At 37.8% G+C, this 22014-nt stretch overlaps 1 long non-coding RNA gene across 1 annotated transcript; it reads right to left on the bottom strand.

Moving 5' to 3' along the window:
- Positions 1–10567: 10567 nt before the first annotated feature.
- LOC122193579 lies at positions 10568–17793 on the bottom strand. The gene is made up of 4 exons (XR_006182937.1): positions 17753–17793; positions 14190–14300; positions 13460–13490; positions 10568–11410 (listed from the first exon to the last, which is right to left on the bottom strand). It is a non-coding gene; the product is annotated as an uncharacterized LOC122193579 (long non-coding RNA).
- Between the last annotated feature and the right edge of the window lie 4221 nt (positions 17794–22014).

Raw genomic sequence — 22014 nt, 5'->3', positions numbered from 1 at the left:
CATGTTCTGTTTAGTGAGCTGGAGTGTATGTTTAGTAGATACTAAATCTACTGGTAGACAATAGGAAACTGGTAGACAATCAGAATCTGGGAGGATCTCTACGAATGGGAAAGACATACTAAGAATCAAAAACAACCTTGGAAATGTATTCTGAAAAACAGAATGGAATTCACTACAGATCTTGTTTTAGTCAGAACTAAAATACTGCCCACATCACACTTCTATGTAGAAATTTGTCTGTGAAATGACCATGATTTAATGGAGTTGCATTAAAAAACAATAAAAAAAGACAAGCGTGCAGACTAAATTAGTAATGAAGTGAGATGTCATATCTCAGTAGCAGGAGATGTATCCAGTAGAACAATAACATTATTTGGAAGAACAGGACCACTCAGGGAATAAAAAAGAAAGCATTTTATAGAAGGAAAATTAAGGAGATTTACCCTACTTGTGCTTACACCCCTAAATAATAATTGTGGTAGTCAATTTACATTGCCTCAATAGTGGTAGTGTGAGAACAGAATCAAGCTGTCTGGTTTATCAAAAAATGTAATGAAAGCCAACAAAGTATTTCATCTACATGAGATGAGGAATTCAAACTTAGAGTAATTGAAGGTAAAACTAAATGTGTTCTTCATTTACACATACACTCACTTATTGTGTTTTAGTATACAGGTGTCAATGACATGAGATTCTAGTTTCAGAAATGTCCTGCTTCAAGTTTACTTTCTGAAATGAACTGCATGTGCATGGTTAAAGAAAGAGAAAATGTATTGTACAATAAAAATTTTGTTTGAAAACCTGTACAATTGTGTCTTTCCGTGGACACAAACAGACTCCAGATTTATTTCTAAAGTGAGGTAAATAATTTCTTACTACAACTACTTTGATTCTATAGTTATGTTATTTTTCAGAACTGGACATTCTCCATCCTTACTGGAGATTTTCTCTGGGAAAATTGGCATGTTGAACTGAATGGCTTCATTTCTTCACTTTTTAGTAGTTTTCCATTTCCATCATAGAATCATAGAATTGTTTAGGTTGGAAAAGACCTTTGAGAGGAGATCATCGAGTCCAACCACAACCTAACCATTCTACCCTAACTCTGACAACCCTCTGCTAAATCATGTCCCTGAGCACCACATCCAAACAGTTTCTAAACACATTCAGAGATGGTGACTCAACCACCTCCCTGGGGAGCCTATTCCAGTGCTTAACAACCCTTTCTGTAAATAAGTGTTTCCTAATATCCAACCTAAACCTCCTCTGGTGCACCTTAAGGCCATTTCCCCTCATCCTGTCACCTGTCACCAGTGAGAAGAGACCAACCCTGCTCTCACTGCAGTCACCCTTCAGGTATTTGAAGACAGCAATAAGGTCTCCCCTCAGCCTCCTCTTCCCCTGACTAAACAGCCCCAGTTCCTTCAGTCTCTCCTTATAGGGCATATTCTCCAAGCCCTTCCTGTATTTTCTTCTTGTAATTTTGATACGGTAAATGAGGAGAGACAAAAGGGGACAAAAGGAAAAACAGAGTTCTGAGATAAAAACAGTTATTTCTATATAGGAAGACAAGAGAATTAGGGTTTGGGGTAATCAGATGTTGAACACTGGAGCACTGTAAATTCTGCTGGCAAGTATGTCTGCTTCTGTGGGATGCATGCTTTGTCCTGATGCTCATTTTTTATTACAAAGGTAGTTAGTGCCCTGGGTTATGTTTATTACCTCATTCTAGGATTTAAAACAAGAACAAAATTATGTGGCTTTTTGACAAGAAATGATGTTTTGGTGGCTTTGGGGCACTGAGTCATCAGAGACTCTTTGTGTATCAAATTGGTTTTTAATGGCTTCTTTCTTTCAGATGTGTTATTGCTGCCATTAACAGTGACAGATAGATGGATACAGTTTATGCTTTCATTCCTTTCAGGTGTCCTGTTATGCCTCTGAAACCTCCCATCCTCCCATTATTCATTCTCTCCTTTCTGAGTTATGATGGCTTTATCTTCAAAAACACTGTTCATTCTTGAGCTCAAGGCCATTTCTGGATGTAGCTAGAGGGAGTCACTGTCGTATTTAAAGTTCATCACCTCCACAGCAGCTGTCAATTAGTTGGTTTTGTGGTTCTTTTTTTCTAGTCCTTGTGCGCTTGTAAGCCCTCCTATTAGACTTTTATGAGAAATAAATGGTGGTTATAATTTACATATTGTCACTTGTTTCTGTTTGAGTGATTTGCAGTTTTTCTCAAAGAGAGTGGCACCAATAGATTACCAGCCTGACCCAGAGATGAAGCAGCAAACAAGCTGACAAAATCCGTAGCTGGTAGCATATTATAGTGATGGATTTCAGAGTAATTTTAGCCCTTCCTAGAAAGATCTGAAGATGAACGATTCTAGCTAATAAAAGTAAAACCTGACGGTTGATTGCTATAGTTTGCTGCAAATGCAGGTAATTTAGCTATTCTTAAATCTAGCAGAGATTAAGCGTATGACCAGTAATTCTAAACCTCATCACTAGCAGTCCTCGTGACAAGTAGTCCTAATAACCTGTGGCTGTAAAGAGATTCCTTTGGTAGCACTAAACAAAGAACGCCTTATAAAGTAATATATCTTGTGAAATTGGAGCACGATATACATTTATGGTCCTTATTCACAGTCTTGCTCACCAGTTAATTATAGTCCCCAGATTCAAATTGTCCACTGAAGAATCTGAAGTGCTAGCTTTTTAGTGTTATTGTGAGTTTGCTTGGTAAGGCTTTATGGGTTTAACTGGCTGCATTTGGTTATTTGTTCTTTGTTTACTATATTAATGTGAACACCACTTTGTATGACTGACTTTCTTAAGTGCCATCCAAACCTCAGGGGACTCAAGGAGGATTTCAACCTTTATTTCACAGGAAATTAATCAGGCTGGTTTATACAGGAGAAAAGGAATTAGATATATGCCAGTGCAACTGTAAATTTATAGCTGGATTCAGAGCCAGTCTAGTATTAGAAACAGTCATGAATTTTATAGGCAAATCTTATGTTAGTTTATTTTTTCTTCTTTCTCCTTGCAAGAATGAAGAAGCAAAATCAACATTTTATTTGGAATCACAAGTAGATTTCTGCATAGCCCTTGGATCTATTCTACTATGCAGTGCAGGATTCCTTGGCTGTCACTTTATCCAGTTGTCAGCAAGGTTTAGAGCTATTGATTCTGAGTACACGTTTCTTAATTTGCTTGTTGGAGATTTTGATTATGATATTATGGCATATTCGATGTAAAGTCTATGGAAAGATATAAGAATGTCAAAGATCCTGTGCATAGCAAAAGTCCTTTTAGAGAACAGAGGGCTGGAAGACACGTAGATATCATTTGTTATTTGAAACACAAGCAATATTGAAATAATTAAATCATTTCACAAAGCTATTAAGATACAATGACTCATTAACATTCATTCTAGACTAGAGAAGCAGCAGGAAGTGAGCAATGTACCTTTCAAGTTGGAAATTTATGCTAGCAAATACCAATAAACAAAGTGAATAGTCCTGCTGATAACATCAGGCATGCTATTTAGACTAACTTTGCATAGTTAGGTGTATAGTTATCCTATCATCTAGAGCCAAGAATCACTTACTTATTCCTCTCATGCAAGCACCCAAGTTATATGAACATAACATTTACTGATCAACTGTTTATACACAAAGGAGGAATAAATGATTTTAAAGTTCCGAGAAAGGAACAGAAGCCACGGCTCCTTGATTCTCATTTTTTTTTCTTTGCTTCTTCTGCTTCTTTCTTCCTATCCTGAGTTTCTCCCACACTGCTTCTTAATAAAAAACAAAGGACTTTCATACACACACACGGTAGACAACTGTGGGCTGGTAGCCTAACTTCTTTCAGTTAGCTTCTGGATTCTGTGGAGACTTTTACTCTTCCCACTTTTGACCTGAGAGAAATGCTTTCCCGGACCAATATTGTGCCCCTGGAATGTGGGCATTCTCCAGTTATTTTTGTTGCTTTTCTGTTTGAAAATAAGGTAGTTAGCATCTGAATCATCCTGTGGATCCTTTGAAAATACTAATAGAATCATAGAATCATTAAAGATGGAAAAGACTAAGATCACCTAGTCCAAATGTCAACCCATCACCACCATGCTCACTAAACCCTGTTCCTCAGTTTCACACTTACCCTTTCCTTGAAAACCTCTACCTACAATGACTCCACCATCTCCCTTATAATAATAATAATAATTATTATTATTAACAACTATAATAATACTGTACAGATTGGCTTCATTCACATGTTTATCTGAGGTATCCTGGAAAATTAATTTCAGGACAATGTGGCATAATTTTAAATCAGAGTAATATAACAAGCACCTCAGGTCTTCTCTAGTGCATGTCAGTAGTATCTGCTTAATATCTGCTCAGTAGTACCAGATGCTTTGGGCACATACAGTGCTTAAAGCATCCTGTGGAGCCCATCACCCGTTGTGTGGATCTTACACTACACACAAAAGGATGGCACATTTTAGGATTCTGTTTCAGGTGGTCTTCATCACGTTTACATATATATGTTTGTGCTGTGCATTGTGATTGCACTGGTAATTGATTACTGCTGTTAACCTCTACTCTTACATTGTTTCTTCAGCTTTGGGATAATGCAGAGGTTACTTACTGATCATTAGAATTATCACATCATTCTGATTTACATGTCTGCAAGGTATTAAAATTTGTTGTTTCTAAATTTAAAAAGTAAATCACTTTCCTATATTCATCTATGTTAAAGAGATTGTTTCCTGATTAAACTTACTAACAGTTTTAAAATGCAAATGCATGTTATATACTATTTTATGTGTCTATTTTTTAGCACCAATTTATGTTTTATATATTTAATTGAATAAAAAAGAAATGTGAAGGAACAAGTCCTTTACACTACCTGTGTCAGAGAGTGTTAAGGCCTAACTGTAAAAAAGTGATATTGCTGAGATGAACTGGCCTCAGTAACTTTGATCAGAATTTGGCAGGGTGAAGACTGGCTCCAAGGCACTTTTATTCTGCAAGATAATAAGTAGGATCTGTGTCATCTCTTGGATACAGGCTATGTTATTCCATAACACTGTGGCTCTATCACACTGGAAAAGATATTTGCCAAAATATCTGCACCCAGTATCAGTCAAAATCCCAAGTTATTAATCCTAATATTTATAGATGTGGGGACACTAAGATTTAGCCAACATTTTTAAACAGCTCCCATTGGTTTGTCAACTCATCATCAATCACATCCCATGCCTCCTATAGCAGCTGCATGTCAGAGTTCCGCAGTCACAGACTGGCTAAGGTTGGGAAGGACCTCTGGGTCCGCCTGACCCAATCCCTGCTAAAGCAGGGACACCCAGAGCAATGTCTCCAGGGTCACACTCAGGTGGCTTTTGAAGATCTCTGGGGAAGGAGACTACAACTTTTCTGGACAATCTATGGCAGTGCACTGTCACTCGCACCTCTAGAACAGCCATTGCTAAGTGCTGTTTATAGGATCATAGAAGGAAAGGTGGCGCTGACAAAACTGCCTGAAGTCCACTGTCTTTCCTATGAGGATATTTCCACCCATGGTTTTGCCCTCTGTAGTCAACATGACTAGCAATATGGCATGATTGTCGTGAGATCTGGTGCAAAACCAGGTACCTGGCATGTTCTGGTCTAGCAGCTTTCTTGAATGGTCAGAGAGTTGAACTACCTGCACGTTTGCTTATGGCACAGATTTAGAGATTAGTGGAAGGAAAGGATAGACTGATGAATTCTGGTGGCAGCAGTACTTCAGTGACTAAAGCACGGAGTTCAGAGGATGGCAACACATTAGGCAAGTGCTATATACTTTCACAGCATAATCTATCATGCATCTTCTTTTCCTTGGATGAAATCGCCTTTTAGCAACATCAGCACAAATATTTGGAAGAAGACAGAGAAACATATGGCTTGCAGTATTTCAAAAACAAATTGCTTCAGAAGAAAGCATGCCTCTCCATTTACCTTCTCAGCCAATCCTTATAGTTAATCACAGCAACTAAGTGCCATGCTGTTCCATATGGAAGCACAGTAGCTGTGGTACAGAAATTTACACATGTACAACTGTCACAAGAATCCTGAGACCTGGGACTGGAGAGTTAATAGCCAGACAGGAACACTTCATGAAAAGAGGAAAAAGTTGCACATTCCTTGAAGCTTACTCTTTCCAAGGCACTTTCTTGGCCAAAAGGCTTAAGCTTTCACCTCATGTGCTCCTTCATGTATCACTGTGCTCCATAAGTTTTGGCTACTTGATAGAGTAAGCAGCAGTAACACGGGTAATGCAGTTCTGAACTCACTGAAATCAATGGCAAGATGCCAGTGGAATACAGCATGCCAAAAATTTTCTTTTTATGTGTATTCAGTTATATGAAAATGCTGGCTTAAAAAAAAAAAAAAAAAAAAAAAAAAACCGTCTGCTCCTTTTCTGAATATTACAGGAAAATACCACAACAGCATTGCTTTTCTCTAGCTATTTGCTGTTATAATTAATTGTTGGATTAGATTGTGCTCCAGGGTTCCAGACATAATGCGATTGTCTTGGCAGCTTTGCTGCATCTTCACTTTAATCAATTATGTAATCGGATTGTCCTTGCTCCTCCAGTATTTTGTAGATCTCTCTTGGAGTGATTAGAAAAGATTTAGAAGATACTACGTGCCCTCAGTGAGCACATAACTCCAAATCTCATTACCATTTATGAGGAATATTCAGAACAGGACTATTTAAACAAGAGGCCCAAGTCCCAGTTTAGCCTGTTAGTAAATTTTTTCCAGACCTCATGAGAGTGAGTTACGGTAGGATTTATCTCATTTCATTTAGCCATTTCCATTGCAAATATCTTCACCCAATCCTAGGCACTAGAATGGGCCCCAAGCTGCTGGAGTTCAACAAACCATTGGACAATGCACTCAGACTTAGGATTTGAATTTTGGGTGGTCCTGTGTGGAGCTAGGAGTTGGACTCAGACATGCTTGTTGGTGATGTTTGTGCTTGTATGAGATTACTGCCTATTGCTGTTTATATACTCAGTGAGGGAAATAGGCAATTTAAAGGCATATCAATATTTGATCTGTTTTACATCTTCAAGATGAGATCAATTGAAAGCACTCAGCATCTTTCCCATGACTAGCAAAAGAGAACCTAAGAGGGAACTGTCTGTGCAGTAAATATGCGTAGTTAGGTGGTGTTTAATCCTTCTGTGATCGTCTGCAGGAGGTGCTTTATTCACCCCAGTTCCTGTTCCCACTGTAGCTCCCAAATGGTGTACCATGATTAAGTGTCCAATTCGAAATCACAAGTATTGTTTCCTAGCTGATCTTGAAGAAATCAATATTAGTAGAGGCATTTAAAGATATATGCCCTAACCTCATGTAAAAGGAGCATGGAACTTTAAATACACTGCTGTTTTTTGACGCTAGGTGGCAACAGTACACACTAGAAATAAATATTTCTCAAACTGCAAACATAAACATAACTTAAGGAACAATCAAAGTAAGTACAGTAAAGAGAATAATAGAGAATATTTTCTTACACAAAATTGCAAAAAAATCAAACTATTTAGAAAAACGTATGTTTCCTCTAGCAAGGCATAGAACCTAAAGAAACTCTTACCAGAATCTGGTAGTCCTATTCTAAAGAGCTTATTCTTACTTTGAGTTAGAATGTGCCCTCCCATGAAGAAACATTTTTCAGAAATTCACCAGTCTACTCAAAGGTTACGGGTAACTTTTACTGACTGGGTAATAAGGAGGGTCTGAATGCTAAAGTCTCAACTCCTTTTACACCTGAACAATTAAGTGCATGCATAAAGCTTGAGAGGAGTTTTGTTTTATAATCAAACACATTTGTAGAATTTACAAATGAATTTTCATTTCCAGCTCTGCAACAGAGAGTAATATTTAGTGCCTTCTGTCTTTTAAGTATCATACATTTAAAAAAAAAAGAAAAGAAGTCTGAAAGACTGTAGAGAGCTGTAATTGTGGCATTAGTTTGGGAGGAGAGATTGCAGCTGCAATCCTTTCAGGATGATCTAAGCTTTTTTGTGTGGTTGGTATCATTAGCTAGTGCAAAGGTAGAGAACACTGTGATTTTTTGATACAGCAGCACCTTTTTCTGTCCTGATGTACTTGAGGGTAGGTAGCATGGCTGTGTCGATATGGGAATTCACAGCTGCTCAGGGAAACTTCCCTGTTCCTCCCTGCTCATTGGTTTAAGGATAATTTCTCTTTCTCATTGCGATGACTTCTATGGTAAAGCTCTCCATCACAGCTACACTGCCGTTTGAGTCTCCCAGTTGTGTTGTTTATGGAGTATCCCATAACTGCCAATATCCCGTGAGTGCTGATAAGTTTTGTGATACTGCAGTCCCACCCTTACAGTAAGTAGGAATTTAGCAATACTATGGATTAGAATAAGCAACTCTTTTAACAATTACCAAAGTGTGGATGGAGTACATTTTCTAGTCTATATACAAATATACCCTTTTAATACCGCTACTATTTTGAAAGGAAAAAAAACCCTATTTCTTTTGTAAAATGTCTTTCTGAGCTATAGATGATTTTCCTGTTAAACAAAGTGGGCACTGACTACACTAACATGCTGCAGAGTTTTCTGCAGTACTAAAACCAGAACAATGACTTCACAGTAAAAGAACATAAAAAAGATCCTTAAATGTACGTACTTATTATATACATCTATCCTTGTTCTTATGTGTGTGTGAACTACTTACATTTTTTGTTATAAAATCACACAGCAGAGTACAGATCTAGAATTCAGGCAGTGAGGGTGTCTTTGAAACTGCAAGAGCCACATCTGTATTGCCTTTTAAGTATACTCCTACACCTACTTTCAAGCAAGAGTGCACTAAGAGTCCACTTTATCTCTGTTCAGCTCTATGCTATGGTCAGACAGTATGTGTACCCAGGATTCAGATTTTGAGCTTGTCAGTGGGTAATTTTGGGGAGAGAAACTCTTTATCACCAAGAACAGGCAAACTTCTAAGCCAATCTCAGAAGTTTAAAGTCCGCAGAACAAATTCCAATTCTTGTGTGACTGTGAGGTGAGCTTTGTCCTAAGGGAAATATTTTTGGAGGAGAGAAACAATGACCTTTCCTTACTGTTAGGTGAATATGGTAACTTCATAATTCATGGATATGGAATACAAGGCAGAAAGATTAAGTGAACAGCTCAAGGCTATAAAGAAAATTTTGTATCAGAGCCTAGATCAGAAGAGAGGAATTGCTGACTCCCAGAGCTATGCTAAGATACCTCTCTCTGTTACAATAGTCCTATAAATCATCCTAAAAGCCAACAGTAATGCTTTATGACTCTCAGCACTGCAGATGCTATTAGTATTGTTGAGAAAGAGGGGAGGTTTTTTTTTTTTTATGAACATGCAGTAATAATCATCCTTAACTCTTATAAGCATTTATTCATGTTCAAAGCACTTAAAATCTAAATCCAGTAAAACTGTGTTGTGCTGACCCTGCCTTCCCAGGAGTGTCCTTGAATATGCTTTTATCTAAAGAAAAAAAATCCTATTATTATTGTTATTTTGTAAAATGTACTTTCCAAAGCCTATGAAAATGATCTTGCAGACATATCAGGTTCCTTAGACTGACTTTTTTTTTTCTATCCTTAAGAAGTATTTATAAGACATGGTAAGTTTCTTGATAGCAACAGCGCACTGAAAGAGAAAAAATATCCTAATTTGAACCCTTATATTTCAGGATATGTCTCCATTTCATTCCGAATGATAGTATCTGCTTATTTTCTGTCTTCTTTCAGCAGCTTTCTTGTAGAATAATTTGCCTGTATGTGAGACAGATTCTGCCCAATCACCTTTCCTGAAACAGCCGGTTAGACCTGAAGGCTTGTAGTAAAGCTCAAATGATCCCTTCACTGGAAAAGGTAGAAAATCTAGGATGTTTGGGAAGAGTAGAAAGACTCCTAAATATGGTAAAGTTATTTTCCAGGAACTCTTTCCGTGTCACTACAGAAGGGATTTTCAGGTTGAGCAAGGGCAGACATGTTGAATACATGTCTACATGAGCTACTCTCTTCTTCGGTGTAGGCGGCACATTTACTCTTAGGCTAGTATATCTCAAAGGTCAGTGACTCAACAGAACACATGCAAAACATAAAACACATGCAAATCCCTCAGACGCCAGTGGGCTTTTAGCAAATGCTAACTTATATAGCTGCTATATTTGAAGCCTTTAGTTTTTAAGTAGTAGTATGATTGTTTTAAAGCTGCTCTGCAACTTGCAGAGAATGTTCCAGGTCTCCGAACTTGCAGGACATAACTGGCTTCCCAAGGCTATGTACTGGGACCTGAGGACTTAGACTATAGTATTTATGGTGAAACAAGAGGAAAATATTTTGGCAGTATAACAAGTATTTTTTAACACATCTGACTAAAGCTTAAAGTAGGATGATTTAGAAGTAAAATAGACGTAGAAGCAAACACATCATACTTTAACTAATAAACTATGTTAAGAAACAAGAAGATGAAGACATCATCTTAATGTCAAATTATCTAATTAAATGTATAATGGCACCAAATATATCACAGTACACCAAGAAACCAACAATGGGAGTTAAATTCCAAACTGAAGAGGTCTGAGATAAAGAGCTCTGTTATGAAAGTTCTACTGATGCCCTTGGAAGACTGTTTCTGTTCACAGATTCAACTGTCTCAGAGTAGAGGATTTGCTGTTGAGAGGACCAGCCTGTGCAGGGGAAACAAAAAAGCAACATCTCCTCTCAAGCTTGGCAATTGAATTCACCTGGCTGAGCTGATGATTTCAATTGAGTTTCAGCAAATACTCTTTTATTCTGTTAAATATCTAGGGCCTCCCACTCCCTTTGAACACCATAAGCTTCTTGACAATTTGAAATTAAAGCACAAGTTTCCAATGTTTACAAATGTGATGGGAGCCCTTTGCATTCTGGTAACTCTCAAGTCAAAAATAGTCCCCAGAAGTCAAAATCAGATAGCATGAAATGGCTCAGACACATATCAAACTCTGATCTGAAACTGTAAAGGTTGCAAGGCAGTGATGTCATCTACTGCTTTCCGTCAGGCATGATGTGGATTGTTGCTATGAAGTTTCAGGTCTTGAAAAATCAGGTCTGAAGTTTTATTGATTATGGAGGACATCTGCTTATTTGAACGGGAAATAAACTAAAGTAACTTTAAGAAAGAAACAATATAAAAAGTTGCACAGATCCTCATTCACAAATAATCACCAAACATGAAAGAAATCTAATAAAATATCATCCAGATTCAGTAAGCTCTGAAATGATGCCATTATTTGATGTGGTGACTGATGTCTCAGACAAAAATCCCACAGTGTTCTCTCATCTGGAAAATAAAAATATATTTCGGTGTTGCTAGTAGGTTTTCATTTGACATTCAGACATGAGCTCATGCAGGCATTTAACAAAAAAATCTGAGAGATTTTTTTGTGTACAAATGCCACAGCTCTTTAGCTTAGCGTCCTCAGAAAACCACTTTTAATGAAATGCAGTTTAAAAAAAAATAATAATTCATAGACCTTTCATTAAAATTGCATTCCACATCCCAGGTCCACTTTCACTAATTTACCAATTTTCCTTAATCAAGTGCTTGTCCTTAGTTAACCGCTTAACTAACTTCCTTGAAACTATCACTGTTCAAATTCATCACATATACAATGCATAGAATGCCATATATTTTATATTTTTTTTTTCATTTAGCCATTGTTTCTCTGATTTTCCTTGGTTAAATTAGTTGAGATTCTGCAGACAGCCATCACGTGGGTTGGTCTAGCACTTGCATTCAGCTTTAAAGCTACCTTTTCTCTGGAATAACTTACATATCTGCATTCTTAGTAGTGTCACTTCATGCACGCATTATAAAATCTGCCCATAAACACATTAACATAATGGAATCTGTCCAGTATTTTACACTCTTTAGGAGTTATCATTAAGAGGCTTAAATTTTAATTCAAAAATAAAGTAATGTAAGCTATAATTATTGGTAACTTTGTTGCTTCTACAAGTCACTCCATTCTGTGCTCTTAACATATCCCAACAAGCAAGTGGTTTGTTTACATCGATCCAAAACATCAAGAAGAAATCAGTCTTGTACATCGTGCTGATGATTGTGCAAGTCTGATCCTGCTGTCCTTCCCATGAAATAGGCCACAGTACAACTCCACCAGCCATTTACACAGATACTAGTTTTGAGTATTCTCCAACCCAGGAGTGATAATATAGCCCAGGAATTAGCAAGGGATGAGAACTCCAAACTGAGAGGAAGGCTGTTGTGCCAGTGAAAGCATATAGCAGATAAAAAGTGTGATCCTAAGTAATTTCACATGTGAAATAGTCCATAGCTTTTTTCTGAAAAAGCTGAAGTAGTCTTGGCATGGAATGGCTTTGGGTCTTGATTCCATTGACTTTACTCTGAATATGTTCCCTGTTTTGAGCTGTATGATACTCCTTATTTCTTGACTCAGACTGACTCGAGCTGTTGCCATTGAGTAAATGCCGGAGGCAATTCCAGAAAGCCTTTTTGTCTGTAGTGAAGAATGATGGATAGTTTGCAAAATGTTCAGGCATCCTCCACAGAGAAATGCGCTGTTTAGGTCTGTGGTATTTTCGTTGTAATAGGTCAGCACAGTTCATGTATTAAGAACAGCAACACGGGAATTACAATGCTTAAACACTGTTAGATCTGCTATCCTGTTATTACCACGTCTAAACACCAGATGTTTCAGAAAGAGATTTAATCAAGTTCTTAATACAAATACATATAGCTTTACTGTCATTTCATGGGTTAAATCCTTCTAATAATACTGGTATTGAACTGTATATTTGGAATGAATGTGAATCATCCACAGCACTTCAGATGAAACGGCTGTAAGAAGGCAGACTTCAAACTATTTTACTTACACAAATTCATATGTTTTACTTCTTAAATATGTGAATGAAATAGAAATGAGTGACCTGATCCCAGAATGCTTTGATCAAAAAGATACAAAACTCTTATCAAAATGTCATCTGAAAAAGAAAGTTAGATCAGGAAAATCAGCACTTGCTTCAGCTTTTCATTTCCAGAGTTGGTCATAGCCTAAGTGTAAGGTGTTGGCTTCCCGCTGTTTTTTGTTTGTTTGGAAATTTTCAGTGGAAACAGAGACTTTTTTACAAAGAATGAGACAAAAGAGAAATACAGTCCTCTACCCAAGGTAAATGACACTGACGACCTTTTTTTCTTTGTCTGAAAAAGTTTTCACATCTTTGAGGCAGATCTTCCGAGTTGCTTGGCAGGGACATCAGAAAGGAGCACTTAGCACTTCTGTCAGGCCTCCAGCTCTTAAGAAAAATAGTCAGAAAACAAGAACATAGTGATCATCTGAAGAATACTTACCTGAAAGGGAGTCTGGCATCACACAGGGGCTCTGCGGAAAAAAAAACAGGAAGAGAAAACAATTGAGGGGAGGCTGGAAGCAAAAAGAGAAAACAAAAGATTAGCTTTTCTGTTCCAGTGCCCTGCCTCATTCATCCGAGCCCTTGATCCCTCAGGAAATGAGGCTTCTCCAGGCTGATTTGGTCCCCAGCACAGCTTGGAAAGAACTGCACGTGGTGTGTAATCAAACATTGTGCTGACATGAAATGGAGCTTATCCACCTTATCCACCTGATATGGAAGTAGATATCTCACTCTGCTAGTACTGGTTTTGTTACCCCAGGTAAAATTTGCTGTGACCAGTACTGTATTCCGTGAAATCAAGTCCTAGTACTGAAATAGTTGGGTTACTGCAAGATTTTTAATTCTGGTGAACAGAATTACTCTGATGTTCAGAGCAGTTTCATCTTGGTGCGCACAAGCTGTTCCATTGTGGAAAAATCCTACAACTTCAAAAGAGGCCTTACTCCCTTCCTTGCTCTTAGACAACCAGATGCATCACAAAAACATTGGGCTGGGGTCAACTTGTTTTCTTTGGGTTTTTTGCACTGCTGAGCTTTTTCTTGCTGTAACTGTCAACATGCAGTGCAATGCTTTCTGTGCATTTTTCTAAATCTCCTTGTGCTTTGATTCTATCAGGGAAGCAAAAAGAGATTAGGCTGATTGCCTTTAAAGCAGGATGAAGGACCTACCTGTTTGCTGAGGGCTTCCTGCCATTACTAATAAAATGGGGAAAGCAAAAACCAAGTGGTACTTCTTAGAGAATGAGGTGATCCAGGAGCCAGTTTCTGGTGAGTTCGTTCCTAGAAGTCACAGTGAAAATCTGTCAGCTTTTAATTTAGACATTCAGTAAAATAACACTGACTACGTAATGTATCAATTACCAATCTTAAATTTTACAGTGTCACAGTCACAGTCTTTATTCCATTTCCTTGTATAAATTCCTTTTTCTTTTCTCTTACCGTTTCCATGAAATTTATTGACAAGGATTTTTTCTTCAAGACATTCTGTTAGCATATCTGTGAGAGGATTGAAACCTGCACTATTTTTCCCACTTCTGGGACATCTGAACACAAGATAGTATAAGCCCTGCATTATTAATGGCATTTTACATATTTTATTGTTGTTTTTTTTTTCCATGACAGCGGTAGATGAAAATGAGCAGTTAATTCTCACCATGAAAAGAATTCATGTAGAAGCAGGTTGTCCACAACACTTCTCACCATTACCTATTCAATGACTGAACATCACTCATTTCAGTTCTGAAATCAAAATCCAAAATTCCTGAATGTGGCCCTGTAAGATTTGGGAACTGCAAAACACCCCTTCTGGTCAATACTCTCTACCTTTCTCAAATGTGAAAAAGGAAAAAAAAAGGCAAAAAAGGAATTATATTAAATGTAGAATGTTCCACAAATTCTGGAAGTCAGATTAGACCAGATGGAGGGGGAGAAGGCATTTCCAGAATAAAAATTAAAAAAAAGGAGGATTCTCATGATATGCACAGCTGCATGGAATCTTGTCTACTGAATGTTGCAAAATAAGGAAATTATCAGTTTCAGTGTCTCCTGGATGCTGTGGCAGATGTTAAGAACTGCAGTAATTACTGAATAGCTCAGACCTAGCTAAGGATGAGGACATCTTTGTGAGATACTTCATCTTTACCTTCGCTTTTCTGTACTTGGTCTTCTGAAGTGTGTCACTGAGTTCCAGCTCAGGAGTATCCCTGCACTAATACCTGTTCTTTTATGGCCTTCAACAAGTACAACTGGTTACACTCAGTGCACATACATCAGGACAGGGAGTGTAGGTAGCAAAACATACCTTAACTGCTGCCATTTGTCAGCATAACTCAGGCAAACAAATAGCATGTAAGATTTGCACTTTCTACAAATACAGTGTTTATAAAAAGACAGTGTTTTCCTCAGAAGCAGGAAAGGACTTCACTAGAAAACTTCTCATTTTTTCTTTGTACCAGTCATGTTTTCTTGGCTAAGAAACCATAGAGTATTAAGTATGCAAAAGCAGAGATAGAGTATGGATTTTAAGCTTTTTCTCTCATCTGGTTCCTAGGTCATTATCTTATGTTCTGATAAATATTCAGTTGCTGACAACTGAACTATGAAGCATCACTTGAAAAGAAGAAAATGAATGCAAATTCTCTTTTAATTACCTCAAGAATTTTCCATATCACTCTGTAATATAATAGCCTTATTCACCAGCATGCATTCCTCACTAATACTCCCATGAAGTAAGGAAACTTCATTATCTGTCTTTTACCAATGAAATGTAACCAGAAAAGATTAAATGACTTGCTGAAAGTTACACCACGGCAATAGCAAAGCCAAGTTCAAAATATTAATTTCTTGAGTCTCTATACAGTTCCTTAGCACTAAATTTACCATCCTGTACCCATTTTTCTTCCTCTGTAATATAATATTTTCTCACAATTTCAGCATTTTAGCCAATTATTTAAGCTGTAACTGGTATTTCTGGTGATTGCATATTAGTTTATAATCTATTTTTCTACCATAAAAAAGACTGTAATCTTTATAAAAGGAGATCACAATTAAAATCAGAAGTAATGTTGTAATAGATATGTTTGTTATTTTTACCTGAGATTACTTTCTTTTCTTGAAAATATATGGGGACAGGCATACGTTTACCATAACTCATTTTGCATTCCAGTTATGAATATAATCTTTTAGTTTCTTATTCTAAAAAAACTATAACCTTTATTGACATTTTTGCACTTAGAAGACAGATCCAATATCATCAAATGATTATCATGCTTCAATATCCCAGGAAAAAAATCTTTACCTTATCACTGAAAGTTCTCTGTAAAGGGCATCTCTCAGGGTCACTTTTGACTTTGTACACCGAGAAAAACACCAGTTCCCTTTTCCTGCACAGGATAACTTAGGACTACTTCCAGTACTCAGATTTAAGTCTAAATCAAAGTTCCATGAATTCTGTTTTAGGTTTGGCATTTAAAATCCTCTAGTGAATAACTTGAAAGATGGAGCAGCATTTATGGATGACAATTAGCTGAAAATTTTACAGAGCAGCAGAAAGATATCATGTAGCTGCTTATGTCATGGTAAATCTCCTTTGATTCCAGCACAAAAACTACATGTCCTTCACCTTTGATGAAAAGTCAAAGTGACATGGAAATCTCTTAGATTAATTGTTGGACCAGTTTGTGTTCTGACAAACAGGGCCTGAGCTACATTACATTAATGTTTCTCGGTTGACATGCAATACATATTTTTAAATTATTTTCTGTGGAGAATGTCTTGCACCCCAGAACTGGGAATAGCTTTCTCAGACTAAAGAAAGATATTTGCTTCAATCAGTGATTAAAGGCACTTGGAATAAGAGAGTATGAGTCCTTGCTGCTGACATTGGTGTGTGTAGAACTACCACTGGGTGAGCTCTACTTGCTCTCCTGAGAGTTGAACTCTGAGAAGATTTTTTTATATCTAAGTGCTTTAACCACTATTCTATACGCCTGGATAGGAATACTCCATTATGTATCATATGCAATGAATACTTTCCTGCTTATATTTCTGCCTATTTATATATATATATATCTATATATATGCATAAATTGTGATCCTGTTTTCTTATTCTGTGATTTCATCAGTGTCCTCTCCACTGAAGAATGGCACAGTTTCAACGGGGAATGGTAAACAGTGCAACCTCCTTCCTGTAGAATTCCATCAGGATGGAGCTGCTTCCAGATGTCCTGCTTTTTGGAGTACTCATCCTTTGTTTTTTATTTGAAAAAATACTGCCTGGTAAATATTGCCCCAGTAGTTGAAAAACAAGGATACTTATGCTTAGTAGATGGTACTGAGCCGTGGGTCACTGTCACTACAGCCCTGTGATTCTCAGTCAATGATCCAACTGCAGAAAAGGGGAGAGTTTTGTAAAAAATCTGTCTAGCTATAGGCAGTGACATTTGATTTTAAATCCTCTTCGTAAACATTTAGCCCTTTTCATAAAGAACTTAAATTTAGAATGTGAGTTCCCATTTCTAGGACTTGCCATCAGATGTTTAGGTTGGAGTATCCATTGTCAAGTTTTGCCCATGGGCCTTAGTTCAACGTGTGTATAACCAAGATGTTATAATTGCAATATAATCAAAAGAGTAAGGCAAAGTGTATAACCAAGATGTTATAATTGCAATATAATCAAAAGAGTAAGGCAAAGCAAACAGGGATCACAAAAGAGAATAAGTAGAAGAGCTTACCCTTGGGTTGAGCTCACTAGAAGATATCAAAGAGGAGGATCTCCAGAAGAGATCCTTCCCCTCTGGTAGCCAGCTCTTAAATAGGTCCAGGAGGGGTGGAGCCAGGCTCCACCCCTTCCGGTAGCACAGGTGAATTGCCTTCACCTGTGCTCCTCTGGCTGACTCATGGCTCACCTCAGGTGATCAATCAGAGGTTCAGGCCGTGACTCAGCAGTTGCCATACAAACGTGTGAAAGTCTGTGAACCTTTTTAGATAACGGGTTTCTTTTCCTTCACACTGAATCCAATGAGTCAGTAAAATTAGGAAGTGCATTTACATGAAGTATGACTCATATTTTTAATTAAAAAGCTGGCAAAAGTAGTAGAGGACATGTCTTTCTGTAACATTAATTTTGCAAATTGCATTCAACTACTGCCAAAATTCTTGTCATTACTGTTGGTTATTTAGTCCCATTAGTAATATTTCTTCTGGTCCTAAGTGCTTATTTTTCTACTCACATGAGAGTGATGTGCTCAGGTAACTCTTCTTCTTATGAACTGCAATGAAGGGCCTAGGCCAAGTGCAGAGTTCACTAAAGTTCTTTTGGAGCCACAGTGATTTAGTACCTTCCCAACAGAACTGCATGCTTGCAGTTCTCAGTTTGAAGAGAAGAGGCACCAAAGAAAACAGGCACCCTTAAAACTCGAATTTCATACATTTTTAAACAAAAAAAAAAAAATTGTAGTTATGGATTTGTCTTTGACATCTTCATATCTCCTTTACTTTGGCTATAGAATAATTGCTGACATCTATATTAACACCGGGTGCTACAGTTTGTCTTATATTTATTGGAATTTGTCCAAGACATCACTGTTTTTCTTTTATAATTCAAATGCTGGAAAAACCTGTAGCTAAGAAAGAACTAATTGAAGATCAGTGGAGTGTCTTGATATTTTATTATTTGCTTGCACACACAGATAACACCTAAATATTTGATACATATTATTCAGATGAAGAACTTATTCTTTACTCAGTGAAGTTCTAGAAAGAGCAGAGGTTTTCAGCTTGTGGAAGAGAAAAAGGAGAAATTTAGGAGATTGACAAAAAAGAGCCATAAATCTGGAAAACATGACCTGTAAGGCTAGACTGGCCAAGGGTTATTTAGACAAAAGAAAAGAAGACTATCAGGAAAAAAAAAAGGGAAAAGAAGGTTAGCCTTCAAATAAGAAAAGGGCTTTAGTAAGGGTCAAGGAAATATTTTGTTCCCTATGATATGTACATGTATGCAACAAGATACAAGCTTAAGTTACATCTGAAAATTCAGGTCAGACACCATGGAAGTATTCTAACAGTAAGAATAGTAAAAAGAGATGGAAAAGCTTCCTGGGGAAGGTCATGGGCAGTACCCTCACTATACAGAAAGCCAACCATATTCTGGGTTGCATCTATAGGAAGGTGGCCAACAGATTGAGGGAGGTGATCCTGCTCTCCACTCTGGGCTGGTGAGGCCTCACCTGGAACAGTACATCCACATGTGGAGTCCTCAGTACAGGGGAGACACAGACCTGCTGGAACACATCCAGAGAAGGGCCACAAAAATGGTCCAAGGATTGGAACATCCCCCCTTATGTAGACAGACTGAGAGAACTGGGGCAGTTCAGTCTGAAGAAGAGAAGGCTGTGAGGTGACCTGAAAGTGGCCTTTCACTAAATAGAGGCTATAAGACAGAGGGGGACAGACTCTTTAACAGGGTCTGTGATGATAAGACAGAGGAAAATGGTTTCAGATTTGAAGTGGGGAGATTTAGGTTGGATATAAAGAATAAGTCTTTTACAGTGAGAGTGGTGAGGTACTGGAACAGGTTGCCCGGAGATGTAGTGGAAGCCTCATCCCTGGATGGGGGCTCTGAGCACCCAGATCTGGTTGTAGGTATCCTTGTTATTGCAGGGGGGCTGGATTAGATGACTTTTAAAGGTCCCTTTCAACTCTAAGGATTCTATGATTCTATGATCTCTGATATCTTTGCCTGGGAAAAACTGTAAGAACAGGTTGAAGAGTTGCCTATCAGGAATAATCCAGGTACAAGTTCTATAGTTTGAGATGGTGGAAGAAAGGAACTTAGGGTCTTTTATAGTTGTTATGAAACTATGAGGATAGTAAAAATAATAATGCTTTAGTTTGATTTTTGTGGATTTTAACTGTGCGTTCCAGGCAGTTTCTGATGTTGTTATCATCAGAAAATTCTCCAAAGGATATGCCAAAATTTTTAAGGTAATGGTAAAAATACTTAAATTTTTAAGAAACCAGGACAGAAACTCAGAAGACTGTAACTCTGAGATAATTGTGTATTTTGTAAGGAATTAAATCAAATAATAGCTCCCATCTTTGCATGTGGGGTAAAAGGTCTGGACATAGGAATATAGCACCTCCATAGAGGAACAAATCTCCCTTTGAAAAGAGCTGTCTTGTTTAAACCAGGTTAGAGGGGGCAGTGATTCATTCACTGGTCATTTATCTTTGGATTCTGATCTTAGGAAAATGCAAGTGTTCTTGCAAGAACAAGAATCGAGGATACCAGTACCTTAAAATAGCAAAATGTATATTTTCCAGTATATGTCCTGAAGGAAGCAGCATGAGTGATAAAAGATGCTGATTTCAGTTCACAAGAAATGTAAAAAAATAAAGGCCAACTTGACTTGTGCAGCACTGCTGCCAGCTGTCTGTGTTTTACTGAGTGAATATCTCACTGATGTACTGGGAGCCCAGAAGGAAAAGCAGCAGCGGCACCAGCACACAGTGCTCTGTATTGAGGCAGAGCTTCTGCCACAGCTTCAGCCAGGTGCTGAGATCCATGGGGCTGGAAGCTCTGCCTTGCAATCTCCTGCCTGGCATGGAGGTGCAGCTCTTCAGACAGCTGATGAACGAAGTTGTGACACACAGACTCTGGAATCAGTGCACTCTGCGGTACCTGAAGAATCCAAGCAGAAGCACCAGCTCCCACTGTGAATGAAGGCTTCTCCTCGCCCTAGAGCAGTACTGTATCCGCCTTCGAGATGGAAAACACTGGTGTGTCATGCAGCTCTGCAGGGTGCTAATAACAACAGTAACAGCAGTCAGCGGAGGGAGCTCTGAGGAGGTTGGAAGCGACAAACTGGTTTTCCTATTTGCTGAGATCATGGAAGACTTGGTTCAGCTTGTGAGCTTTGCTAAAAGAAAATGATATAAAAGCTGTTTCTAAGATGTAAGCAGAGACTTCAAGTAGCTCTGAGCTTGCTACCCATATGTTCATATGTATTGGCAATAACTTGATCTTATGATGGGGAGCATTGCTTTATTTTCATGGCAAGAGTTCTGCATAGTCCCAGAATAATACATTGTCATTTTTTCAGGACATCATGCGTGGATGCTATCACTGATTTTGTAATATCAAGAAACCATCCATAAAGATATGGGTTTAAGCCTGCTTCATGGAAATTATAGCATGCACAAATTTCAGGGATGTCAATGAAATGTGAGAAGTGTCTCGCACATTGGAAGATCTGGTTCAAGTTCCTGATTGTTATGAAAATATATGCACTGTATGGAGGGGCAGGAGAAACTTAGTACAACTAAGAATAATGCCTTTAACATAGGTGACATTTCTCTTGACATGTGCAGGGAATACTGTAAAAGTCACATTTCCAAACTGTTCCAAAGCTGGTGCTTAGCATTTAAATCTATTGGTATTAAGTATAAAAATCGGCTTCCAATTTCTGAGGGAGCTTATTTAACGTTATTGATATTATTCTAAAATAAGTTGAAAATTCTGTGACAGCTGGTCAGATTTATCCTACTTATACTTCTCTGAAGCCAGTCTTGCTCAGACATCTTTACAATTTCTCTTGAGAGATGACTGCAGTGCACAAACTGGAATGGAAAAAAATGAAGTCAGGATGTCAAAGAGTTTCTAATATTATAGTGAGAATGTTTGATTTGCGAGATATCTCTACTAATGCAGAAGACACGATACTAACAGATTGGAACATACTGCCTTGGAAAGTGGTGGAGTCACTGTCCCTAGAGGTGTTGAAGGAAAGGGTGGAGGTAGTACTTAGTGACATGGTTTAGTGGGCAGTATTGGTGGTAGGTAAACGGTTGGACTAGATGAACTCAGAGGTCTTTTCCAAACTTACTGATTCTATTTTTCTATGATTCTATAATTCTGAGGAATTTAGGGATCTTGGCAAACCTAGATGTGAGAGTTTGATGTAGGATGTTTGGTGTAGCAGTAAGAAAATTTGTT

Source organism: Lagopus leucura, unplaced genomic scaffold (assembly GCF_019238085.1).
Source record: "Lagopus leucura isolate 7727_CA_CO unplaced genomic scaffold, USGS_WTPT01 Super-Scaffold_73, whole genome shotgun sequence".
In the NCBI taxonomy this organism is placed as follows: domain Eukaryota; kingdom Metazoa; phylum Chordata; class Aves; order Galliformes; family Phasianidae; genus Lagopus; species Lagopus leucura.
Note: the sequence above shows the minus strand (reverse complement) of the source record. Positions and strands in the feature narration are given on the sequence as shown.